Source organism: Equus asinus, chromosome 3 (assembly GCF_041296235.1).
Source record: "Equus asinus isolate D_3611 breed Donkey chromosome 3, EquAss-T2T_v2, whole genome shotgun sequence".
Lineage (NCBI taxonomy): Eukaryota > Metazoa > Chordata > Mammalia > Perissodactyla > Equidae > Equus > Equus asinus.
Genome location: NC_091792.1, coordinates 108,584,186 through 108,609,929, shown reverse-complemented (window position 1 = coordinate 108,609,929; position 25,744 = coordinate 108,584,186). Strand labels below are relative to the sequence as shown.

The 25,744-nt window shown below is 36.5% G+C and overlaps 2 pseudogenes; both read right to left on the bottom strand.

The window, feature by feature from the left end:
- Positions 1-2,734: 2,734 nt before the first annotated feature.
- Positions 2,735-4,176, bottom strand: LOC123284140 (adenylyltransferase and sulfurtransferase MOCS3-like; annotated as a pseudogene).
- Positions 4,177-5,804: 1,628 nt separating this feature from the next.
- On the bottom strand, positions 5,805-22,976 carry LOC106843228 (UDP-glucuronosyltransferase 2B31-like; annotated as a pseudogene).
- Positions 22,977-25,744: the final 2,768 nt, after the last annotated feature.

Sequence of the window (25,744 nt, the reverse complement as noted above, 5' to 3'; positions counted from 1 at the left end):
CCTAGAAGTGGATTTCATGAGAAGAATGTGCATGTATTATTATGATTTATTTGTTGACTGAATTGTTTAGAAAGGTATTGCTTACTTTCCAAAATTTGTAGATGTTTTAGTTATCTTTATTTTGATTATTTCTAGCAATTCTAGTGTGTCCAGAAACTATACTCCCATGATATGAAAATTTTCATGTACTGTGTTTTGGTTTATGCCACTGCATATATTGTCAATTCCATTAATAATTCTATATGTTCTTTACAAATGTGTTTTCCTCATTATCCTATAAATAACATAGGCTTTACATTTTACAAATGTGTTCTTCATATCTTTTTTAATTTATTCTTTATGTCTATTCATCATTTTGTCATCTTTTTCTATATTATTGAGAAAGATCGTTGTGAAAATAGTGAGCAAACTAGTATTACAGGCAATTTCTTCAACATGATAAGGGTATATAGGAGAACCCGTTGCTAACATCATACTTAATTAGAAAAGACTGAAAAAGTTCCCCATAAGATGAGGAACAAAACAAAGATGTCTGCTTTCATCACTGCTACTCTACACTGTGCCAGAAGTTTTAGCCAGAGCAATTAGATAAGACAAAGAAACAAAATCATACAAATTGGAAAGGAAGAAGTAAAACTATTTCTCTTCAAAGATGATATGATCTTATGTATAGTAAATCCTAAAGATTCTACAAACAAAAGTACTAGAGCTAATAAAGATATTTAAAAATTTTTCTGAATGCGATAACACAGAAAAGTCCATGTATTGCTATACACTAGCAATGATAAATGCAAAAAGAAAATAATTGCATTTACAATACCTTCAAAAAGAATAAAATATTTAAGATTAAATTTAGCTGTGGAGGTGCAGTTGTTGTATTGTAAAAGTTAAAAATATTGCTGAAAGTACTTAAAGAAGACAAATAAATGGAAAGACATCTTATATTCACAGACTGGAATACTTAATATTGTCAAAATGGCAGTAACCTCCAAACAATCCACAGATTCAATGCAACCCTTATCAAAATTCCAATGACCTTTTTGCTGAAGTGGAAAATTGATCCTGAAATTCATATGGAATACCAAGGGATCCTGCACAGCCAAACAATCTTGAAAAAGAAGAACAAAGTCCGTGGACTCATACTTCCTGAATTCAAAACCTACTACAAGTCCACAAAAATCAAGACTGCATTTGACAGATGTTGATATCAATAAAACAGATGTGAGAATCCAGAAATATGTCTTCAACTTATGGTCAATTGATTTTTGACAGGATGCCAAAACTATTCAATGAGGAAACAATTGCCTTTTTAAATATGGTTTCTAGGAATATCAGATATCAATATCCAATGCTATAAAATGAAGTTAGATGCTCACATCATTTCCAAAAATAACTCAATATGAATCTAAACCTAAGTGTAGGAGAGTGAATTATGAAACTATTAGCAGAAAACAAGAGGAAAGCTTGATCTTGCCTTTGACAATGGTTTCTTGGCTATGACACAAAAGCGCAAGCAACCAAAGTAGAACTAGTTATAATTAGAACTCACGAAAATTAAAAACTTTTGTACATCAAAGGACACTATCAAGAAAGTGAAAAAAGACTTCCCGCAGAACTAGAGAATATATTTGGAAATCATGTATCTGATAAGGGAATGTGTCATGAATATATAAGGAACTCTTACAACGGAACAACAAAAAGACAAAACAACCCAAATTAAGAGATGCACAAAGATTATGCATACACATTTCTCCAAGGAAGACATAAAAGTTGTCAATAACCAAATGAAAAGGTGCATAATATCATTAGACATCAGTGAAATGTAAGTCAACACCACAATGACATATCACTTTGCAACTACTAGAATGGCTAAAATCAAAAAAGTGGGAAAAGACAAGTCTGGCAAAGATGTGAAGAAACTGGAAATCTCATATGTTGCTTCTGAGAACATAGAATGGTACAACCACTTTGGAATACAGTCTGACAGTCCTCAAATGTTAAACCTACTATTACCACTTAACCCAGCAATTCCACTCCTAGTAAAACATGAAACCCTGTCACTTACATGTCTCTCATGTTCAGGACACCTTTCAAGTGCCGAAAACAGAAGGAAGTTCTCAGAGACAGCAGTATAATGCTTTCATAACTACATCAGCCAACAAATTACAATACAAAAGCTCCTTATAAAAAGAAGTGCATGTAATCACAGATATCATAGAATTCCAGGTTATTCTGTACATTACTGAAAAAAATGCAAATAAATGTATCTTTAATACTGTTTCTGAGAACTGCCTGGTGTTTTCAGCACTGAAGGGGTGTCAAACATGTGAGACATCATGATAGAGATGGGATTTTGTGTTTTATATTGCAGATTATTTGCCTGCCCTGCTTTTTTTCTTCTTTTTTTGAGGAGGATTAGCCTTGAGCTAACTAGTGCCAATCCTCCTCTCTTTGCTGAGGAAGACTGCCCATCAGCTAATGTCCATGCCCATCTTCCTCTACTTTATACATGGGATGCCTACCACAGCGTGCTGTGCCAACTGGTGCAATGTCCGCACCTGGGATTTGAACAGGCAAACCCCGGGCCGTGGAGAAGCGGAATGTGGTCACATAACCGCTGCACCACTGGGCTGCCTCTGCCCTGCTTTTTTTCCTCCTTACCCAATAAAAAAGCTGTGCATTATATGACAATCCACACTTTTTCTTGCCAGATTATACCAGCCACATTAGTACTTCAGAAATGTGCCATCTGTTTTGGCATGAGGCCCTCCACAACATCCTGGAGTGTTAAAGAGACTATGACTTGGGCTGCTGTCAATGACTGCAGGATCTTCATGCTTTCTGGGAGTCACTGCCTGGATTGCAAATCACTTAAATGGGGAGAGCTGCCCCTTCTGTGTGCCCTGCTTCCCTTTCTGTATAGTCTCTCTTAAGAGTTTCAGGCTCTCTGTATCCCTTCGTTCCAAATATTTCAAAGGGATGTATAGGGCATGAGGCACGCAACAGATGTCCAGGTTCACTTGAGGCCTGATGTGCACATTCCCTTCAGCCTGATGTCCAGGAACAGGTAGGGTGATCCAGAATCTAGAGCTCATTTAAAATCACTGAGAAAACACACTCCTCTGGGCTCAGCAAATGTACTGGGCAGCACGTATTGGTGACCAGGAGCCACTAGTCCTGCACGTAGTGACAGTGATTCTGCTCTCTGCAATCTGGACAGGGAGGTCTCTGGCTTCTCAGCATAATACAGTGGACAGTCCTCCGAAGGCATCAAAGAGCAGCAGGCTGTCACTGTAACAAAGACCCGGTCCTGTAGCAATCTTCAACACTTCCACCTTTGCAGGCAGCTCAGGATTCCAGTTACTACACCGAGCACCTTGCCATCTGTGCAGTTGATCACCATCTCAGCTGGGAGTGGTTGGAGAGAAGGCCGTGAAGGCCAGGCCTGCCGTCAATTTGGCCCTGGGAGCACAGGGCACTGGCCAATACGAGGGGCCGGCTGGCCAGCACAGAGGAGTCGTTAGCCAGGTAGCGAGTGGGCACGCTTTCCCAGCAATCAGCCAAGTGACAGTGGCGGAGTAGGTCCAGAACCCTGGGTGCTGTGAGCGTATGAGAGTAGCACAGGCAACCCAGGGACGAATCAAGGTAGCACGGCCAGGCTGTGCCCAAAACACCTTGGGCTGCCATGCCAGTGCCTCTGCATGCAGCACTTGGCGGGCCAACTTGCTCATTTCTACTAGGTCGTGGTTCACAAGGCCAAGGCGGCTACACCAGCTGGCACCATGCCCACCACAGCCCATGACCAGTATGGACGTGGTCTGCAGGTATTGCTGTCCGGGCACGCCCAGCTCAGGCAGGACTGTCTGCCGGCTCTGCATATAATCTCATCTCTGGACAGAGCGGCCTGTCGGGGCAGGGTGACACCACAACCAGCTGCTGTGGCTCCTGCTCCTCCAGAAGAGCTGCCACTAGCCTCTGCTTCAGGGAGTTCAGCTCCTCTTCATGCTGGGCGCCTTCAGCCTGCAATGTCAGGACTTCCTCCCTGGCAGCAATGGTGTTCCTTGTCCTCTCAGATTGTTACGTTTGATATATCTTTCAGGGGAAACGATTTGTGGACTGAATTTACATTCTCCCAGAATCAGTGCCTTTTGCGATCATTTGTATGTTAGTGACCATTTTTACTCCAGTGAGTTGCCTGTTCACATGCTCCATCTATTTTCATATTGGACTGTTTGTCTTTCTGTTTGTTGTTTGTGATATTTCTCCCTGTACAATGATTACCAACCTTTATCTGTTACGTGTGACACAGGATAGATTTGAGGAAAATTAAGCCTGTATGCATGATTTAATAATTTTATCTACCATGGCACTATTTAATTTCTATAAAAATGTGTCAATTATCTAGGTGAGTAGTATGGAAATACCTGTGGTGAATGAACTCTTCCTGTAGATCTCCTAGCTACAAAGTTTTAGAGCGTTTTTAAAATAAATTCATGCCTGATGCTGGAGAATGTTTGTTGTGAGACTTTGATGATGGGCTTCTTGACCAGTAAAGATAGGTATGTTTCTGTCTCATGGTCTGCTGGTGTTCTAAAGTGATTCCCTGATGTGTATGTTTCAGGAAGGCCTTGAACATCCTTGTGGTTTGATTTACATATTCTCAAAACTTTGCATAATTTTTGTGTACTTTGCCTTGTTGTTGATTCTGATCAGTCATAGTATGGCTGTGCCTAAAATAAATTGGTGATTGTATTCTTTTTTTGTCATGCCAAATGATTTAATGATTCCATATTTGGTTAATGAGAAGGATGAAACAATAGGCTTTTGAGGAAAGAGAGAAGGAATGAGACATGCTGATCTAGTGTGGTTGTATAGAATAAGAATCATTGTTTCAAACTGCCTTCAACAAACACATTGAATTGCTCACCATATCGGTAAGTAACTGAGTGACGTTGTGCCTTGTTTTGAAGAGTGGACATATATCTATAAACATAACTATATGTATCTATAGATATATGTACACATACATTTGGAGAGAATGAAAATTCCAGAATTCCTTTAGAGTACAGGTTCTGTATTATCAAACCTACAGTTTGGACCTTATATCCACTATCAAAGGCTAAAATGACAGTGAAAGCAACCAGGCGAATCTTTTTAATGGGCTGTGAGGTAAAGAGAAGAAGCTAGTGAAACCAAAGTCTTTCTAATAGCTCATTTGTATAACAGGAAGCAGGTAGAAGCTGTTATATTTCTAAATCCACGTATATTCGACTGATAAAGGAGTTAAACTGGATGAAGGCAAGCATCTTGCCATGTCTTTAGGCAAGGAGTGATGCTGAGGCTGGATGAACAGTAAAAACTGAACAGCATTAATTGTCTCTTAAAGGAAATAGAAGGGTGAATAATTTTACGCAATTCTAATTATTGAGTAGTTTCTTTATCCAAAGATAAAATTACAAAATCTGCACCAATATTAAGTGAAAATATCCTGAGTATTTGCACAATAATATTGATATTGCCACTACACCGCTTAATGCTCCTGTGTCCATATGTAATGTTTGAAACACAATTAAGTTCAATATTTTCTTTTGTTATAACTTTTTGTATTAGAATAATAAATATCAATATACATGTATAGTTTTATTTTTGTTTAATTTTTGCCTCTTCTCTTTGGCATGACATATTTCTAATTCTTAGACAGGCAGCAAATCACTTGAAAACAAATTTTGACCTCATAATCTAAATTTTGAAAAGTTGTTTTGTTATAAGAGGAAGGGATCTTTACATCACAACTTATTGCTGGAATTAACTGGGGGAGTCCCATCTATGAGGCATCCCAGCTTCTGACCTCAGATACAACTACTCCGTTTTTCCCTTCTTTCCTGTTTTAGCAAACTTCCAGCAACAAAGCAGACATTTTGAGATGGCAAATACAGCAGTTGCCACACAGGCCAGCAGGAAGCCAGTCACATCCAAAGAGTGGTACTGGAACCAGTTGAGGTCGTGGGAGGCTGGCCGCAGGTGTTTGGCTCCTTTGTGGCCCATGACAAACTTGATCCAGAAGACTGCTTGATCTAAAGGCTTCATTGGTTGATCATGTTGAATTCTTAATAATTTCATAGCATTGTCTTTACATCTAAAGGAGAAACACAAAGATAGCAATATTGAAAGGACGTTAATTTGCTTAAGCATATCATTCCCATGAAAGGTTGTTGGAGTGCCATACCTAAGTTTCAAAATAAATGTCATACTATTGCAGAAGTGTGTTTTTTTGGCGTCTTCATCGACAGTTTGGTTTTGAACTTGGAATTTTCTGATGACTAATATTTTAAAAATTGAAGATGAGGATAAGGTGGGAAAGTTAAATCTTTTCTAACAGAGATAAATGATAGGAGCCATTCTAAGGGCTGTAAGCCAGATGAATGCAATTTTAGGATGATGGTCTTGAAGTTTCTGAAGAGGAATTGGTTTCTTGAGCTGTGTTCCCACCTTAGCACCTTTGCAATTTCTGTCTCCTCTGGCCCTCTCCTCGAGCACTCTTCCCTGCAACACCCCAAAGCTTGCTTCTAACTCCTGATTGAGGCTTTGACTTCGCTGTCACATCTCAGAGAGGCTTTTCCTTGCCACCATAATAGCAGCCCTGGGCATTTCTTCTATATTTTTCTTTTTTTGCTATTTGATTTCTAGCTTTCTAAATAAATTTTGTAAAATACAGAAGAAAAATGCACATATCCTAAGTGAAGAGCTCAAAATTTCACTATCAGCTAGAAAATAATCCTGAAGTGGATATTAATTGTACCTACCACCTACATATGGGTATCGGATACCACAAGCTACTAGAAGCTCCCCATTCTCCGTGACCTTTTTACTCACTAATTCCTTCTACAAATTAACTGCTATCATTATTTTTAACATCATAGTTTGTTTTTTCTGGCTTGTATATTGCCATCAGATGGTAATATTCATTTGTTTTTGTCCTTTCTGCAGCAGTTGCTGGTGAATTCCATTGCTGTATAGTATCCAATGTCTGACAACACCACAGGTTCTCTCTTCATAATGATCCACGGACATGTGGATTGGTAATAATATTTTGGTCATTTCTACTAATGCTGATGTAAATTTTGTTTTAAATGGGTTTTGGTTTACATATTTATACACTTCTGTTGCGTAATTCCTAAAAGGGAATTGCTGAGAAGATGGTGCATGAATGATTATGATTTCTTTTTTGATTCTGAATTATTTAGAAATGTATTAATATTCAAAATATATTGAGGTTTTTAGTTCTTTCTTTTTCATAATTTCTAACTTAATTCTTGTCTGGCCAGATAATATGCTCTTTATAAGCTGAAAATTTTCAAATACTGAGTCTTAATTTTGCCCCAGCACGCATGGTCCATTCCGTTAATTATTCTATATGCTGTTGAAAAATGTGTTTTCACCATCATTTCATATATATGTGTATATATACATACACTATATATATCAAACAGTTTGCTTTTTAAAATTAGATTCTTCAAACATTTTATGTACTTATTTATTTTGTCATGTTTTACTATATTATAGAAAAAAGTCTTAAAAAACATCCCATTAGGACTATAGATTTGTGTATTTTTAAAATTTTCTATTTTTTTTTATTGTGGTAAAATTGGTTATGACATTATATAAATTTCAGGCGTCCATCATTATATATTTCGATGTCTGTGTGGATTACATCACGTTCACCACCCACAGACTAATCACAATCCATCACCACACACATGCCTAATCGCTCCTTTCACCCTCCTCCCTGCCCCCTTCTCCTCTGGTAACCGGCAATCCAATCTCTTTTCTATGTATTTGTTTGTCATTGTTTTTGTCATCTACTCATGAGTGAGATCATACATTATTAGAATTTCTCCCCCTGAATTATTTCACTTAGCATAATGCCCTCAGGGTTCATCCATGTTGTCTTGAATGGCCAGATTTCACTTTTTCTTATGGCTGGGTGGTAATCCATTCTGTATATCTATGACATCTTCTTTATCTATTCGTCCCTTGATGGGCACCTAAATTGCTTCCATGTCTTGGCTATTGTGAATAATGCTGCAATGAACATAGGGGTTCATAGACCTTTATGCTTTTGTGTTTTCATGTTCTTTGGATAAATACCCAGTGGTGGAATAGCCGGATCATATCGTAGATCTATTTTTACTTTCTTGAGGTGTCTCCGTACTGTTTTCCATAGTGGCTGTACAAGTTTGCACTCCCATCAGCAGTGTATGAGGGTTCCCTTCTCTCCAAATCCTCTCCAACTCTTATTGTGTTCTGTTGTTAATTATAGCCACTCTGAAGGAAGTGAGAAGATATCACATTGTAGTTTTGATTTGCAATTCCCTTGTAATTAGTGATGTTGAATGTCTTTTCATGTGCCTGTTGGCCATCTGTGTATCTTCTTTGTAGAAATGTCTGTTGAGATCTTATACCCATCTTTTAATTGGGATCTTAGTTTTTTTATGTTGTTGAGATGTATGAGTTCTTTATATATTTTGGATATTAACCCCTTATCAGATATATGGTTTGCAAATATCTTCTCCTAGTTGTTAGGTTGTCTTTTGTGTTTTTGGTGTTTTCCTTTGCTGTGCAGAAGCTTTTTAGTTAGATGTAATCCCATTTGTCTATTTTTTTTTTATTGTTTTGATTGCCTGGTCTAACATAGAACTTGAAAATACACTGCTAAGATTGATGTCAAAGAGCATACTGCCTGTGTTTTTTTCTCAAAGTTTAATGGTTCCAGGTCTCACATTCAAATCTTTAATTTTTTTTGAGTTAAGTTTTGTGTATGGTGTAAGATAGTGGTCTAGTTTCATTCTTTTCCATGTGCCTGTCCAGTTTTCCCAACACCATTTATTGAAGAGACTTTTCTTTCTCTATTGTATGTTCTTGGCGACCTTGTCAAACATTAGCTGTCCACAGATGTGTGGGTTTATTCCTGGGCTTTCGATTCTGTTCCATTGATCTGTGTCTCTGTTTTTGTGCCAGTACCACGATGTTTAGGTTACAATAGCTTTTTAGTATATTTTGAAATCAGGGAGTGTGCTACCTCCAGCTTTGTTCTTTTTTCTCAGGATTCCTTTGGCTATTTGGGGTCTTTACACGTTCCATATAAATTTTAGGATTCTTTGTTCTGTTTCTGTGAAAAATGTTGTTGGAGTCTTATAGGAATTGCATTGAATCTGTATGTTGCTTTAGGAAGTATTGACATTTTAATTATGATAATTCTTCCAATCCAAGTGCAATGGAATATCTTTTCATTTCTTTGTGTCTTCTTCAACTTCTTGGAACAATGTTTTACAGTATTCAGTGTACAGATCTTTTGCCTCTTTGGTTAAGTTTATTCCTTGATATTTTATTCTATTTGTTGCAGTAGTAAATGGGATTGTATTCTTAATTTCTCTTTCTGCTGCTTTCTTGTTAGTGTATAGAAATGCAACTGATTTTGGTATGTTGATTTTGTATCCTGCAACTTGACTGTATTCATTTATTATTTATAAAAGTTGTGTAGTGGATTCTTTAGGATTTTCTATATATAAAATCATGTCAATTGCAAATAGTGACAGTTAACACTTCTTCCTTTCTGTTGAATTCCTTTTATTTCTTTTACTTGCCAGTTTGCTGTGGCTAAGTCTTACAATACTCTGTAAGAAAGAGGGGTGAAAGTGGTCATCCTTGTCTGGTTCCTGTTCTTAGAGGAATAACTTTCAGTTTTTCTTCATTGAGAATGATATTAGCTGTTGGTTTGTCATATGTGGCCTTTATTATGTTGAGGTGCTTTCCTTCTATACCCATTTTATTGAGAGTTTTTATCATCAATGGATGCTGTATCTTGTTAAATGCTTTCTCTGCATCTATGGAAGTGATCATGTGATTTTTTTCTTCATTTTGCAATGTGGTGTATCATGTTGATTGATTTGCAGATGTTGAACCATTCCTGAATCCCTGGAATAAATCCCACTTGATCCTGGTGTGTGATCTTTTTAATGTATTGTTGCATTTGGTTTGCTTGCATTTTGTTGCAGATTTTTGCATCAATGTTCCTCAGTGATACTGGCCTGTAATTTTCATATTTTGTGTTCTCCTTGTCTGGTTTTGGTATCAGAGTAATGTTGGCTTCATAGATTGAGTTAGAAATCTTCCCTTCCTCTTCAAATTTTTAGAAGAGTTTGAGAAGGATAGGTATTAATCTTCTTTGAATGTTTGGAAGAATTCACCAGGGAAGCCGTCTGGTCCTGGACTTTTGTTTTGAAGGAAGTTTTTGATTGCTGTTCCTATCTCCTTACTGGTGGTCAGTCTACTCAAAGTCTCTACTTCTTCTTGATTCAGTTTTGGAAGGTTGTCTGATTCTAAGAATTTATCCATTACTTCTAGGTTATCCAATTTGTTGGCATATAGCTTTTCGTAATATTTTCATATAATCTTTGGTATTTCTGAGGTGTCTGTTGTAATTTCTCCTTTTTCATTTCTGATTTTATTTATTTGAGCCATCTCTCTGTTTTTATTGGCAAGTCTAGCTAAAGGTTTGCCAAATTTCTTTATCTTTTTAAAGAACTATTTCTTGGTTTCATTGATCTATTGTTTTCTTAGTCTCTATCTGATTTATTTCTGCTCTGATTTTTATTATTTCCGTCCTTCTACTGATTTGGGGCTTTGTTTGTTCTTCTTTTTCCAGTTTCTTAAGGTGTACTAGACTGTATATTCTGGGTTTTTTTTATGTGTTGAGGTGGGCCTGTATTGCTATAAACTTCCCTCTTACAACTACTTTTTCTGTATCCCATTATTTGGCATGTTGTAATTTCATTCTCATTTGTCTCCGGTATTTTTTGATTTCTTCATTGACCCAATAATTGTTCACCCTCACTTTGGTTAATCTCTACATATTTGTGGCTTCTCTGATTTTCTTCCTGTAGTTGATCTCTAGTTCTATACCTTCGTGGTCTGACAAGATGCTGTGTATTATTTCAATCTTCTTAAATTTATTGAGACTTGTTTTGTGGCCTAATATGTGATTAATCCTCGAGAATGTTCATGTACCTTTGGAAGTAGTGTGCATTCTCTGGCTTTTGAATGGAATGTTCTATATATATCTACTAAGTCCATCTGGTCTATTTTGTCATAGTCCAGTGTTAAGGTCAATGTTTCCTTATTGATGTTCTATTTGTGTGATCTATCCATTGGTGTAAGTGGAGTCTTAAAGTCCCTGACTAGTATTGTGTTTCTGTCTATTTCTCCTTTTATGCCTGTTAATAATAGCTTTATATATTTAGGTGCTCCTATGTTGGGTGTGTAGATATTTACAAGTGTTATATCCTCTTCTTGAATGTTCACTTTATCATTACGTACTGCCCTTCTTTGTCTCTTGTTAGTTTTTCTTTTAACGTTTATTTTGTCTGATATAAGTGTTGCTACGCCAGCTTTCTTTTCATTGCCATTTTCTTGGAGTATCTTTTTCCATCCTTTCACTTCCAGTTTTTGAATGTCTTTAGGTTTGAAGTATGTCTCTTGCATGCAGCATATATATGGGTGTTTTTTTAATCCAATCGGCCACCCTATGCCTTTTGATTGGAGCATTTAGTCCATTGACATTTAAAGTATCTATGGAAAAATATGTACTTGTTGCCATTTTGTAAGTTTTCTTCTGGTTATTTCAGTAGTTCTTCTTGGTTCCTCTCTTCTTGTCTTGCTCTATTCCTTTGTGGTTTCAGGCTTTCTTTAGTATTCTGTTGGGTTCCTTTCTCTTAAATATTTGTGTGTTTATCAAGGGTTTCTGGTTTGTGATTATAATGAGGTTCATATATAATAATCTATGTATATAACAATCTATATTGAGTTGATGGTTTCTTTAGATTAACCTCTTTCTAAAAGTTCTACTCTTTTACTCCTCTTATCCCACACTTTGTTTTTGATATCACATCTTATTCTTATTTTCTTTATGTGTATCTATGGCCCTCTTATCATTGAAAAAGTTAATTTTAGTCCCTTTGTCTTTTGACCTTCATATTCTCTTCAAAGGTGGTTGATCTGCTACGTCTACTGTATTTTTTCCTTTACCAGTGAGTTCATTGCCTTTATTTGGATAATATTCTTTTTCCTATTTGTGATCTTCTCTTTCCCACTTAAGTAAGTCCCTTCAGTATTTCTTGTGAAAGTGGTTTCTTGATGATAAACTCCTTCAATATTTGCTTCTCTGGGAAATTCTTTATGTCGCCTCCCATTCTGAATGATAACCTGGCCAGGTAGAGTATTCTTGGCTGTAGGTTTTTTCCTTTCAGCACTTTAAATGTTTCATGCCACTCCCTTCTAGCCTGTAAAGTCTGTAAGTTTTCTACTGAGAAGTCAGCTTATAGCCTTATGGGGTTTCCTTTGTATATCACCTGTTGCCTTTCTCTTGTGACTTTTAGAATTTCCTCTTTATATGTAGTTCTTGACATTTTACTTGTAATGTGTCTTGGTGTGGGCCTCTTTTGGGTTATCTTATTGGCTGTTCTCTGTGCTTCCTGTACTTGGATGTCTGTTTCCTGCCTTAGGTTAAGAAAGTTTTCAGCTATTATTTCTTCAAACAGATTCTCTGCCCTTTGTCTCTCTCTACTCCTTCTGTGGCACTGATAATATGGATGTTAGTGTGCTTAATGTATCCCAGAGTTCCCTGAGACTATTCTTATTCTCTTTACTTCTTTTTTCTTTTCAGCTTTGGTGATTTCCTCTAGTCTTTCATCCAGCTCGCTGATCCAGTCTTCTGTAGCATCTCTTCTGCTATTGAGTCCCTCTACTGAATTTTTCCTTTCAAGTATTGCATTCTTCGTTTCTGATTGGTTCTATTTTACATTTTCCAAGTCTTTGTTGACGTTCTCACTGTGTTCATCCATTCTTCACCCAAGATCAGTGAACACCTTTGTGAGACTTTGTTTGAACTCTTTGTCAGGTCGATTGTTTATTCCTTTTCATTTGGTTCTTTTTTCTGGTGTTTTGTCCTGTTCCCTTACTTGGAATGTATTCCTTTGCCTCCTTCTTTTGCCTCTTTCTCTGTGCTTATATCTGTGTTTTCAGTGGGTAAGCCACATCTTTTGATCTTGGAGATGTGGTCTTATATAGGAGACACCTTAGAAGGTCCCGCAGTGTGCTTTCCTGTCATCATCAGTTCCAGATGTTCCAGAGTGACCCCCATGTGAGCAAAGTGTGCCTTTCTGTTGTGGTGGTGTTGCTCTTGCTGCATGTGCCCAGGGAGTCTAGGCTGTCCCCTTGACCAGCTGTTTGTAGTCCTCAGCTGGGTGTGGCTGCTATACACCCTTGAGTCAGTTTACTGAGTTTGGGGAGCCTGAGCGCAGTTTGCTGCAAGGACTAATTACATATTCCTGTTGCAGGTTTTCTGCTAAGTGAGTAGGCTCTCAGCATGGCCAGTTGTGAGTCTCAGGGGCTTAGAATTGCTGTAGGCATCCTGCCTGCAAGGCTATTGTCAGTTCAATCAAGACTGCAGCTTAGTGGGCCTGGCCTATGGACTGGAGTACCTAGTTGTTTCAGGCATTGGTATTTGGGGCAGATCCCCTGTCTTAATTTTTGAGAACCACAGCTTTCCTGCTGGTGATAAGCCCTAAGGTCCACAGGTCCACATCCACTGTCATCACAGCCCTGGCCTGTACACCCTTCCTGACTCCCTGGAGTGGACTCTGTAGTCCCACTGCAGAGGCCCCTCACACTCCACCCAAGCACCACACTCTCCACTGGCCCTCCCACATGGCAGGCACCACAGAGGCAGATCCACTCATGTAAGTGCAGAGGATCCAGACACTCAGTCAATGCAGGTGGAAAAGTTGCCTGAGGGCTTGCTGTGGGGTGGGCCCATTCCCTAGGGAGGGCTGCCTGCCCTGGGTGAGCTGAATTATATTTGCCATCTAGCCAGGGAGGGGCAGACCCTGGGCTAAAACGCCAGGGGATGAACTCCAATGGCATCTGTCAGCCTCTGTGTCAGCACACTTGTACTAGGTCACAATAATGGCTGTTGCCAATGTCTCAGTCCCTAGAGAGGTCTCACCTCTCAACAAAATGCACCCACAACCTAGCTTCTGAGTCTAATTTTTACCAAAGGACTATGCAGTTTGTTTCTGGTGATTTTAGGTTGTTTCTGAAATGGGTGAATTTCTGCATGAGACCTTTAAGAGTTGGCTTTTTCCACTTATATCCGAGAGCTTTTCTAAGGGTATTCTTCATTGAAGTTAATAACCAGCAAAGCCAGACATTATGAGACTTGTCTCAGTTGTGCTGAGTCCGAAGGATGCTTATACTTGTACCACTCACATGCTCAGGTCCCCCACACCTCCAGGGAAGGGTGTGAACCACAGGATTGCTCCCAGCCAGCCTGCCATGAAGCTTCATGGCTCTCAAAGGTGGTTTTTCTCTCTCCAGACAGGAATTTCTGCCTCTTCCACCTCAATCAGGACTGTCCCTTGTTGTGGGAATTCTTTTTATGCACTTTTCAGTTCTCTCTCAGTGGTAATTTTTCCAAAAATAGTTGTAACTTGGTTGTCTTTGTGAGAGGAGATGAGTTCAGTGTCCACTTATGCCACCATCTTGACACCCTCCCCACTTGTTTTTGCTTTTTGTCTACTTTGTTTATTTGGAGGATTTATTAGTAGGTGTTACAAATTAGTAATTTGTGTTGTTTTGAACCTATTTATCATTATGAAGGATTTATTTTTTGATTTTAGTAGTGTTTCTTGTCTACTGTGTCTGGTGTTAGGATACCATACATCTTTCTTTGGCTATTTTTGAAAAAGGTCCTATCTTATCTTTGTACTTACAATTCTCTTGTACTCTTCTATTTAATGATGACTTGTAAATAGTATATAAATGTATTTTTTAAAATCCATTTTCACAATTTTTGTCTTTAAATGATTTACTCTGTTTAGAATTGCTGTAAGTAATGATATCTTTATATATATATTGACACAAAAGCATATAAAGCAATATTCATAATAACCAAATGTGGAACAACCAAAATATCCATGAAATTATGAATGGGTAAATAAAAATACGGTATGTCCTTATCATAGAATATTACTCAGCAATACAAAGCTACAACAGGGAAGAAGGTCAAAAACATTAGCCTATCTGAAAGAAGCCAGTTGCAAAAGCCCATATATTGTATGATTCCATGCATATGAAATGGCCAGAAGGACTAATCTACAGAGACAGAAAGTTGATTAATGGTTACTTGGGCAGGGGGGAATGGGAAGTAACTTCTAAGGAATGTCACATTTCTTTTTGTGGTGAAGATAATGTCTTAAATTTATAATATTGTGATGGTTTATAACTCCGTAAACATACTACATATATTTGAATTTTATATTTTTAATGGTGAATTTTATAGTATGTAAATTATATCTCATTATACAATCTGCTAAAACAATAAAAATAAAATCAAGTTTTGATAGAAAGAGGTTTACCGTTTCAGAGATGTTAGTTACTGAGTTGAAAGACATGGTATTTTTTTCATAATTCTTTCCTTCGCAGGTTCTATCATATTTAAAAAAATGTGTCCTTCTTACAAACCTATGTAACTTTCCATTATTTGAGGAGAAAATTGTTGCCCCAGTTGCTTACCTATTAAATCTATGGAGTTAAGATACAACTTTGAAATAAATGTATGTCTGGGTGAAAATAAAGTAGAATTTAGAATTGTTAAATCATGTTAATAATTTCATAATTAGCCTCTTAAAAATGAGATGAAACTCATACTCATCATTGGGAAAAGATTCTATCTATAAATATTATTTATTAAAAAAATTGTGCTACTTACGATGGGTCATTAATGACTGTCTTCAGTGCATTGAGCAAATCTGTACTTGACATTGTACTGAAGTCCTGTCTTACAGCTGCTCCCTTGATCTTCGTGTGAGCAACATTATCAGGTTGATCCCCAAAGAAGGGAATTCCCACCATAGGGATCCCATGGTAGATCAACTCATAGATGCCATTGGCTCCACCATGAGTTATAAAGTCCTTGGTTTTTGCATGACTTAGGATTGGGTGAATTTTGGCAAACTATTACGTATAAGTCGTAGAATAAAATGAGACTAGGGCAGTATAAGACGCTGAAAGAGGATTCGCATTTTAGATAACAGATTATTATACACACGAAATGACATTAAAATGTCTTTCAGAGCTTAGAGGAAGAAACATCTAAATCTGCTCTCGATAAAAGAGAAGGCTATATAGAAGATCAATGCATGACCTGAGACGTGAAGAATAAATACAAGATTACCAGGTAGATAAATTTGAAAGGGAACATGCTGGATAAAAAAAGAAAGGGTCAGAAAAAAAGTGGGGAAGGGGTATAGTAGAATATATTCTCTTAATGAAATAGTTAAGTGACTCAGTCTGAGAAGTATCTTGTCAAGGCAGCAGGAAGTTGATGGTGGTGGCACAAGAATCAGAAGAAGGAAAGGTTACACTTATCCTTTCTCGCTCCGACTGGGAAATAAATACAAAACAGTTAATTTTTAATTTTGAGATTTTCAATAATAAGTTTTCAATAGTTTGTTTTTCCTGCTCAACTATTATGATCTGGTTGGAGTTATTTGAGTGTTTGTTTTCCAGAATTTTACCAAGAAGGTCATTCTGGGGAATCCACTTATAGAGCTGAGTATTTGGCCCCAAGATGTCGGGTTTCTTGCCATTAAATCTCCATATAACCTGTTAGATTAAAGACAATACCTGATTCCATGAGTCAAAATTCTAAGATATAGCATGTTAGAATCTAAATAGATTAAGAGGACTCTAGTTAAACCTCATCATTATGACACATGAGGAAATGAGGAGAAGTAATGCTAAGTGATTACAACCAATAAACACTGATATAATAGGAATTCTCATCCTCCATGCACTTATTTTACATTCAATCACCTATCATTGCAATCATGATGTTTCTCACTTGGATTAGACAAATGAAATTTGCAATAACAAATTCAAGCACATAAAAGATTTTTAGGCAGTCATTTTAATTTTAGTGCAAAATAATGGCAAATTATGAATAATCTGATAATTTATTTTAACTATTTATTATACTACCTCTCAGCTTCCAAATTTAATATTAGTCTATTTATTTCTTTTTATGTGTTGGGAGAAGTGACTTGCTCATATTCACTTGTTCTATAAGTTACATCATTAGAGTTTTACATCTTTTGATTTGCCAAATGAGAAATGTGTGCAACCATCAAATTGTTAGAACAGAATTATTCTGATTAGTAACAGTTTATTTTTAATAACAAATAATTTCTTCTTGGTAAGTACATTTAGCTCCTTTTAAATTACTAATTATCAATATCACTACTTCCAAGAACAATTTCATGTAGTAATTCTTTTACAAAAATCCAGATAATATCACTATTGCCAGGTTTGAGAATTCTTTAAATGTAGAAAAGAAGAGCTTCTTAGCACTTCATAAATAACAGTATAGCTGTTGAAAAAACTTGAATATCGTGATGGTGCTAAATTTTATTCAACTGACTGTTAACACCTTAAGGAGGCACTCCAAACTTGGACAGCATTGATTAATATGGTTTCTTATATCAAGCCATTTTCAAGTCAAGTACCAAAATTAGTTACAGATTTTGGAATTGCTAAGGAATCCTTATAAGCTGGATTCTAAGTTACCAGTGGTTAACATCTATTTGCTAAGTGAGTATTAAGGCAATTTCAGTTCTCAGCAAATCAGCATAGGTGATAAGCAGAAAGCTATATCATTTAGGAAAATCAAAAGTAGTTCACAAATACACAGGGACTCCAGGTATATTCTATATATTAGAAATAGTTTACTACCATATTTTACTGACAACAGATCATCTCAAAATTTCCTATGCTAGATTCCCTTCTCCTTCTTCAATTGAGAGGAGTTATTATTCAGATGGTTTAGGAGCAGGGTCCTAACAGATCCATATTTTGTAAAACACAGGGTCAACTTAAGGGCTGACCCACCTCCACCCTTTCTTCTATATTTTCGTGTTTCTAACTTTAGCAGGGCCCACTCCACCCGGGCAGCTTTTCACTTTCTTTTATTTCTTGTTTTTTTTTTCTCTTTCTCTAAATTATCATGTCTTGATTGGTACCTAAATGCAGCTTGGTAAGCCTTGGCCATCTTTTCTTTGTATAGCTCCCTGAACAGCACATTGAATAGGCGTTTTCTGAAATTGAGGGGAAGTAAAAGTGGCCTGGATTACCTGGCAAGCCTAAACTTCAGGATGGCTTTCAGACTGTTATCATTTCTTGCTTAATGTTACTGCTAAAATTTATCTCCTTTCTTTCTTTCTTCTCTGGTCTTTTGCTCAGGAAGACTAGTGCTGACCTAGTATCTGTGCCAATCTTCAGCTATTTTGTATGTTGGTCACCATCACACCATGGCTGATGAGTGATGAGTGGTGTATGTCCGTACCCAGGATCCAAAACCAAAAACTCAGGCCACTGAAGCTGATCGATCTGAACTTAACCACTATGCCAGGGGCCAGCCCCTAACCCCTTTCTGATAATATCTGTAGCATATATAGTGCCCTCGGAAATCCTGCAAGGAAAATGAGCAAATGACATGGCAAAATTTGATGATATGGCATCATTATACCATTATAATCATGATATCATTATTATATCATTATAAAATCATTATTATATCATTATAATATCATTACAATGTCATTATAATACCAGAACTTCACGGTGCATCTGTTAAATATGTTTACATTGGATCCAAATGTTAATTGCAAAATTATCTGTCAACCAAAAACACCCTCTGTACTGTTGGAAACTGCCATGTATACTTTTGTTTTAAACTCATTTTTGGGATACATTGAATCTATGATAATACATTGTAGTTTACCTCTCATGCAGGAAATTTCTGTAATCAGATCCTTTTCAAAATTTAACAGATACATTAAATCGTTGTCCACTATATGGTACGTTATCTAACCTTTTCTGGAATCTGGGCAAGGGCTGATGCAATCACATTGGCTCTTTCTTCTGTCATGTTACTGACCATTGACCCCAGAGTAGCACCACAATACCATTTTCTCCAGAACTCTGGGCAAACTCTTCCATTTCCTGTGAAGAAATAATTTGCTCCATCAAAAAAGAACATCAGCAGAGCAAACAATATTGAAAGGATTGCTGCAACTAACTAAGCAGAAAAAATAATCTATTATGTCTCTCATGAGACAACTCTGATTACTGTTTGGACTTTCCATGAAATTGCCCTAAGATTCCTATTTATACTCCAGAAATATACTGTATATTACTTATTTGAGTGACCATATTTCTGGGTTTTTTTTAGGTATGACACGTTTTGCCTTGAAATCATATTGTAAAAAGGATGTCCTAGTTGAATATACTATGTGTAACTGAAAGTGATGGGCCTTCATCACCTCCTTGAGGTCCCCAGGGAGCAGCTGGCCCACAGTGGGAGAGATACAGCAGGCTTTCTGCAGCAGATAGCTGATCATCCTCTTGTTTGGAATTGTTTCCAAATTATTCTGATTTGTATTCCCACTTTACAATAGATTTATTATTTTCAACACTGGAATATTCCTTATGGCTCAGTATACTCTTATACCCAAAAAGCAAATGTAGAAAACCCAATAATTTCCTGGATAGCTTGTCACAACTGCATACTCATCCTTTTTTTTGTTTGGTCCTTCTGTTTTAAATTCATTATTAGATCTTTTCTCCCTGGAAATTAATGAGGTAATCTTTCCAATATAAAGAGTATACTTTGTGATTCTAATCGTTGTTGTTCTATGATGCCCACTGGATGTTCTTTAGCATTGTGGTCTTTACTTATAATACTTTTCACATAGTTCTTATTACATGCTTATATTCTATGTTTCCAAGTAGAATGTTAAGTGTGTCTGTAGGAAAATTGTGTCTACACTGCTTCTCTGCATATCCAGCATATCTCTGAACTATGCTAGTCACTTTAAGAATATTCTTTGAGGGGCAGACCTGGTGACATAGTGGTTACGTTCGGCGTACTCTGCTTTGGTGGTCCGGGCTTGGTTCCTGGGCACGAACCTACACCACTCAACTGTGAGTGGCCATGCTGTGGTGGCAAATCACATGCAAAAAGAGGAAGATTGGCAGCAGACATTAGCTCAGGGTACAGCTTCCTCAGCCAGAAAAAGACAAAAACAAGAATATCTTTCAATGAGTGACTGATACTTTCTTATGTGTTGAATAATGAGGCCTTAATTTAACTGAGCTTATTCCTAAAGGCTTCCAGGGATAATACTTTATTCTTCAATGATAATAAAATTCAGAGTCTTGTAATGGTATTGAAAGATGTGAGTTTCCAATTTGTAGGTTACTTTACGCAGCTTCCCATATCTCTCACTGTAATCAGACATTCTAAATAAAGAACACAGAATCATTTCTATTGCAAATGCAAAGTAAACCAACCACACAAACAGGAGTAGATCACCTTAGGCAGGGGTTTGGCAGGTCTGCAGTGATATCCTCCACTAAATTGTAAATGTGGTAAGAATGGGCAAGAAAATTCAAAATCCCAATAGTTTTGAACGAGCCACATTTCAGCATTCCTCATTAACTCATATAATTTAGTGGCTCTTCCTAAAGGGAAAATAGCAAATAAAAGTAAGGAAATGAGAATTTTGTAATGTGAATATACCAGGTAATTTTCTGTAAAGAGCTTGAAGTGGCAGACTCAAATATGTTTAAAAGTGTCTGTGGTTTCACAAAACTATTATGTGTGTGTATATTATAATATGCATGTTTTATATATGGTGTTTATATATATACTACAATGCATAAGAGACTTTCATCTCTAACATCATGTCAGTGCATTCACAAACATAAACAGTTATTAAACCTAAGCCACCAAAGTATTAAACATGCATTTGTTTACTCTGTGTGGCTGCAAAATTTAATTTATGCAAACAAAAACAATGATTTCAACTGCTCAATCAATTTACCTTACCCTGTTCTTGGAAATATGTTTCCCTGAAGCACTCCATCTAGTTTTCACAATTTAACAAGCTATTCCCTTGATCCTAGATTTTCCAGGTAAACTAAGGTTTTGAAAGTATGGCCACTCCGATATTTGGCTCATGTAAGTGGCTTAATAATATTTTCATATTAAATAAATGTCTTTGCAAAAAATAACTGGAAAGTTTTCATAAAGTATGGAAATAGATGTGTTCACCCTTAATTTTGGCTCATTTTATCTTTAACGGAGACAGATTGTTTTTAAAAAGTATGGACTGGTAACTTGTATGTCTACCTTTTGACAAAATTCTGGGCCTTTAAAGCAGATGTTTTGTAAGTACTTAGTGAAGGAATGTGTAATCCTTAGAATCTCTAATCATAGGTTCACCTGTTTGAGATAGAGCCATTATATCTTTCATTTGTGAAGGACTCTTTCAGGTAATATGGCAGAAAAGTTTTTTCTTTAAATGAATCCCAGCGAAATAAGGAGAACAATTTCTCATCGCTCCACACAGTGTTGTGCTAGAAATATGTTACTCCTCAATCTATATGTCTGTTTTGATCAAGATATTCAGTAAAATTTCTAATGACTTTTATTGAAGATGATAAAAAAATATAGTAAATTTGATGTGTAGGATGATTAGGTTGAGCACAGAGTATTTTTAGGGCAGTGAAACTACGCTTATGATATTTTTATGGTGGACGTGTGACATTATAATTTTGTCCAAACTCAAAGAATGTACAACACCAAGACAGAACCCTAATATAAAATATGGACTTTAGATGATACTGGTTTGTCAGTATCATTTCATCAACTGTAGCAAACCTACTTCTCCTCTGGAGGATGTTGATAATAGGGGAGGCAATGTATGGACAGGAGCAAGGCATATATGAAAAATCTCTACTCAATATTGCTCCGGACTGAAAACTCTTCTATGAAATAAAGCCTCTTACAAGAAAACAAATACACAAGGATTGATATGCAATTGCATAATGAACTCCTCAGCGCTTCAACTTTTAGTTTATGATTTCCTGGAGGGTCCTGTACTAGGAATGGACCATGGGATTCTAATTGACCAGATAATTTAAGCATTTCCATAACATTTATGAGTTTGAGAGATCATTTTGTATTTTTCTTTCAACATTTCACTTATAAAAGACAAATTCCTCTGACTTTATAAAAACTCATTTTCCAAGGCACTAGGAAAGTTAGGACTTCAAGCTGCCACCTAAAAACATGACTTACCTAGTACTTCACTGTAAAACTGATCCCATATCTTCTCATTAAATATTTTGAACCAGAAGTCAAATTAAAGAACATATATCATATTTTTTACCCTCTCCATGAACATCATTTGATCACTTAATTCTGACATATCAACAGGTACATAAGATGGTGGGAATGGAAGTCCTCCACTATACTTTTCAGTTGTATAGCCTAGAGAGAAGTGGACACTATACACTAAAGGTATTTTTAGTAGCTCAGCCATCAGATCACTACACAGTCCAAAGGAATCTGCAAAAATGAGACCAAACTTTGATTCTTGTAGTTTTCTTAGAAGTTTCTTGTTCAAAACTGCATCATTACAGAGCTTTAGAACACTATCAGAAAATTCCCAAAGGAGTTCTTGCATTAGTGAAAAATGTGTCCAAAATGTATCTTTTGTCAGATGTGTCCAGGTAACAACTATCTTTTTGAACAAAACCTCAAAATCATGTTTTGTTTAAGATGCAGAATAAATCTCAAATTTAATAGCAGATGGTTTGTTAGGATCGACAAGCATGGAAGCGGAAGATGTCAGAACACTCACTTCATGACCTCTCTGGACAAATTCATCCGGGATTGTCTTCATATTGATCCAATGGCTGTATTCTGTGGGCCATACCAGCACCTTTCCAGCCCTCCCAGGGCTAAAGTAACAACTCCGTTGTAGCAGCAGAAGTGAAATCCATTTCAGAGACATCCTGGTGGTACACAATGCTTCCTTTCAAATTGCTGATCCCTTGTACCATTGCTCAGGCTTATATTCAAGGAGAAATCAATGAGGAAGTTAAAATATAACTCCGACAGCTTAAAGGAAATAGATGCTATAGACAGTCAGAGAATTTGGCTAGCAAATGGAAAAAGCAACAGGGAGACGACTGCTTGTATACATGTGTTTAATATCTGTTTTAAGATTAAAGGTGCTGTCATCTGCTAAGTGGTGATGCTCTTGTAGGTATAAGTCAACTGTATTTGGAAGACTGTTAAGAACAGTGGCAAGTGAGAAGAAACTGTGTCTGCAGTCTTCTTGAACCTTACAGTATACAGCTCAATAGTTCATAGTGTAGTCACAGAACTGTGCAATGACCACAGCAGTCAATTGAAGATCATTTTCATCATCTATAAATAAACCTTTACCCTTTAGAGAGAACTCCCTTATCTCTGCCTCCTCCAAGCTTCATTCAACCATTCATCTAGCTACTCTCTTGAGATTTGCAGACTCTGAACATTTCCCAGTCAATTGAATCATGCAATATGTGGTCTTTTTTGACTGGCTGCTTCATTTAGCATAATGTTTTAAAGGTTCATCCATGTTGTAACATGTCAGGGCTTCATTACTTTTTATTGGCAAGTAATATTCCATACTATGGCTATCCCATATTTTGTTTACTCATTTGTAAGTTGATCAACATTTTTTATTCACATTTTCTGGCTATTATGAATAACTGTAGACTCATTTTCAATACTCTGATAATCAGAGAGCTGCAAGTAGCTGGTGCATAGTTGTCTGTGTCATGACTGAAATCTGAAATAGTCGTACAAGCTCCTTGAGCCTTCTTGAGAAAAAACTTACCACCAACAAATTTTTCCCCAAAATGATAATGCAAAATCAATAAGGATCTTGATCAAATATTCTTGGTACCTTCCCATAGATAAGCACAGCCTTTAAAGACTGAGTGATCTTTTAATAGTTTTTGGTAGAGTCTTTAGTGTTTTCTATACCCCATATTTTTTATACATGTCCTGCATCGCTTAACATCAAGGGTATGGTCTAAGAAATGTGCTGTCAGGTTATTTTTGTCATTGTGCAAACAACATCATGGAGTGTACTTATGCAGACCTAAACTTGTGGCCTACTACACACCTAGAGTGTATGGTACTAATCTTATGGGGCCACTGTCATATATGCAATCCATTGTCAACCAATAGTTTGTTATGCAGCAGATGACTGTATATAGTATCATGTCACCTGTGAATAATGACAGTTTTACTTCTTTCTTTCCAATCTGATTGTCTTTCATTTCTTTTTCTTGCTTTATGGCTGTGGCAAGGACCTGTAATACATTACTGAATCAAAGTGAGTATAGTAGGCATCCTTGTCTTGTCCATGATCTCAGAGGAAAAACTTTCAGCTTTCATCGAGTATGATGTTAGCTGTGTATTTGTCATACACGGCCTTCACTATGTTGAAGTCTGTTCACTCTATGCTGACTTTTTGAGGGATTTTTTTCATAAATGGATGTTAAATTTTGCCCAATGTTTTTTCTGCATCTTGGGGGAAATCTTATGATTTTTATCCTTTGGTAATGTCATGTATCATGTTGATTGATTTGTGGATGCTGAACCATCCTTGCACGCCTGGAATGAATTTTATTTGATCATGGTGTATGATCCTTTTAATGAAATGTGAATTCAATTTGCTAATATTTTGTTGAGAATTTTTGCATCTTTATTTATTAGGGATATTGTAATTTTTTTATGTGATATATTTGTCTAGTTTTGATATCAGGGTAATTCTGCCCTTGTAAAATGAGCTTGGAATCATTTCTCCCTCTTCAATTTTTGAGAATAATTTGAAAGAGATTGGTATTAACTAGTCTTTAAATGTTTGTAAGAATTCACCAGTGAAGCTGTGACTGTTGCTTTTTGGGACATGTTAATTAGTGATTCAATTCATTACTAGTAAGTCTTGTACTCAGATTTCCTATATCTTCATGATTCCATCTTGGAATATTGTGTATTTGTTGATATTTATTTTCAGTTTTCTGATTTGTTGGTGTATAATTGTTTGTAGTAGACTTTTAGTATTCTTTTTCTTTCTGTGCCATCAATTGTGGCAACTTCCACTCTTTCACTTCTGACTTTATTTATTTGTGTCCTCTCTCTTTTTCTTGGTGAGTCTAGATAGATGTTTGCCAATCTTCTTCCTCCTGTCAAAAATCAGCTTTTGTTTCATTGATATTTTCTATTATTTTTTCATTTTTATTTTGTTCATTTGTGCCCTGATATTCATTATTGCCTTCCTTTTACTAACTTTGGGCATTGTTTGTTTTTTTCTACCTCCTTTTAGTGTAGAATTAGATTGTTTATTTGAGAGTTTTCTTGTTTCTTGAGGTAGGCCTGAATTGCTATCAAGTTCTATCTTAGAACTGCTTTTGCCGTGTTCCACAGGCTTTGGAGAGTTGTGCTTCCATTTTTATTTGTCTTGAGGTATATTGTTATTTCCTCTTTGATTTCTTTGTTGATGCATTAGTTGTTTAGTAGCACATTGTTTAGTCTTCACAGATCTGTGTTTTTCTCATTTCTTCTTGCAATTGATTTCTAGATTCATACACTTGTGGCCCGAAAAGCTACTTGATATGTTTTAAATCTTAAATTACTGGGACTTGTTTTGTGGTGTGATATGTGATCTATCCTGGAGAATGCTCCATGTACACTTGAAAAGAATGTGTATTAAGTAGTTTTGTA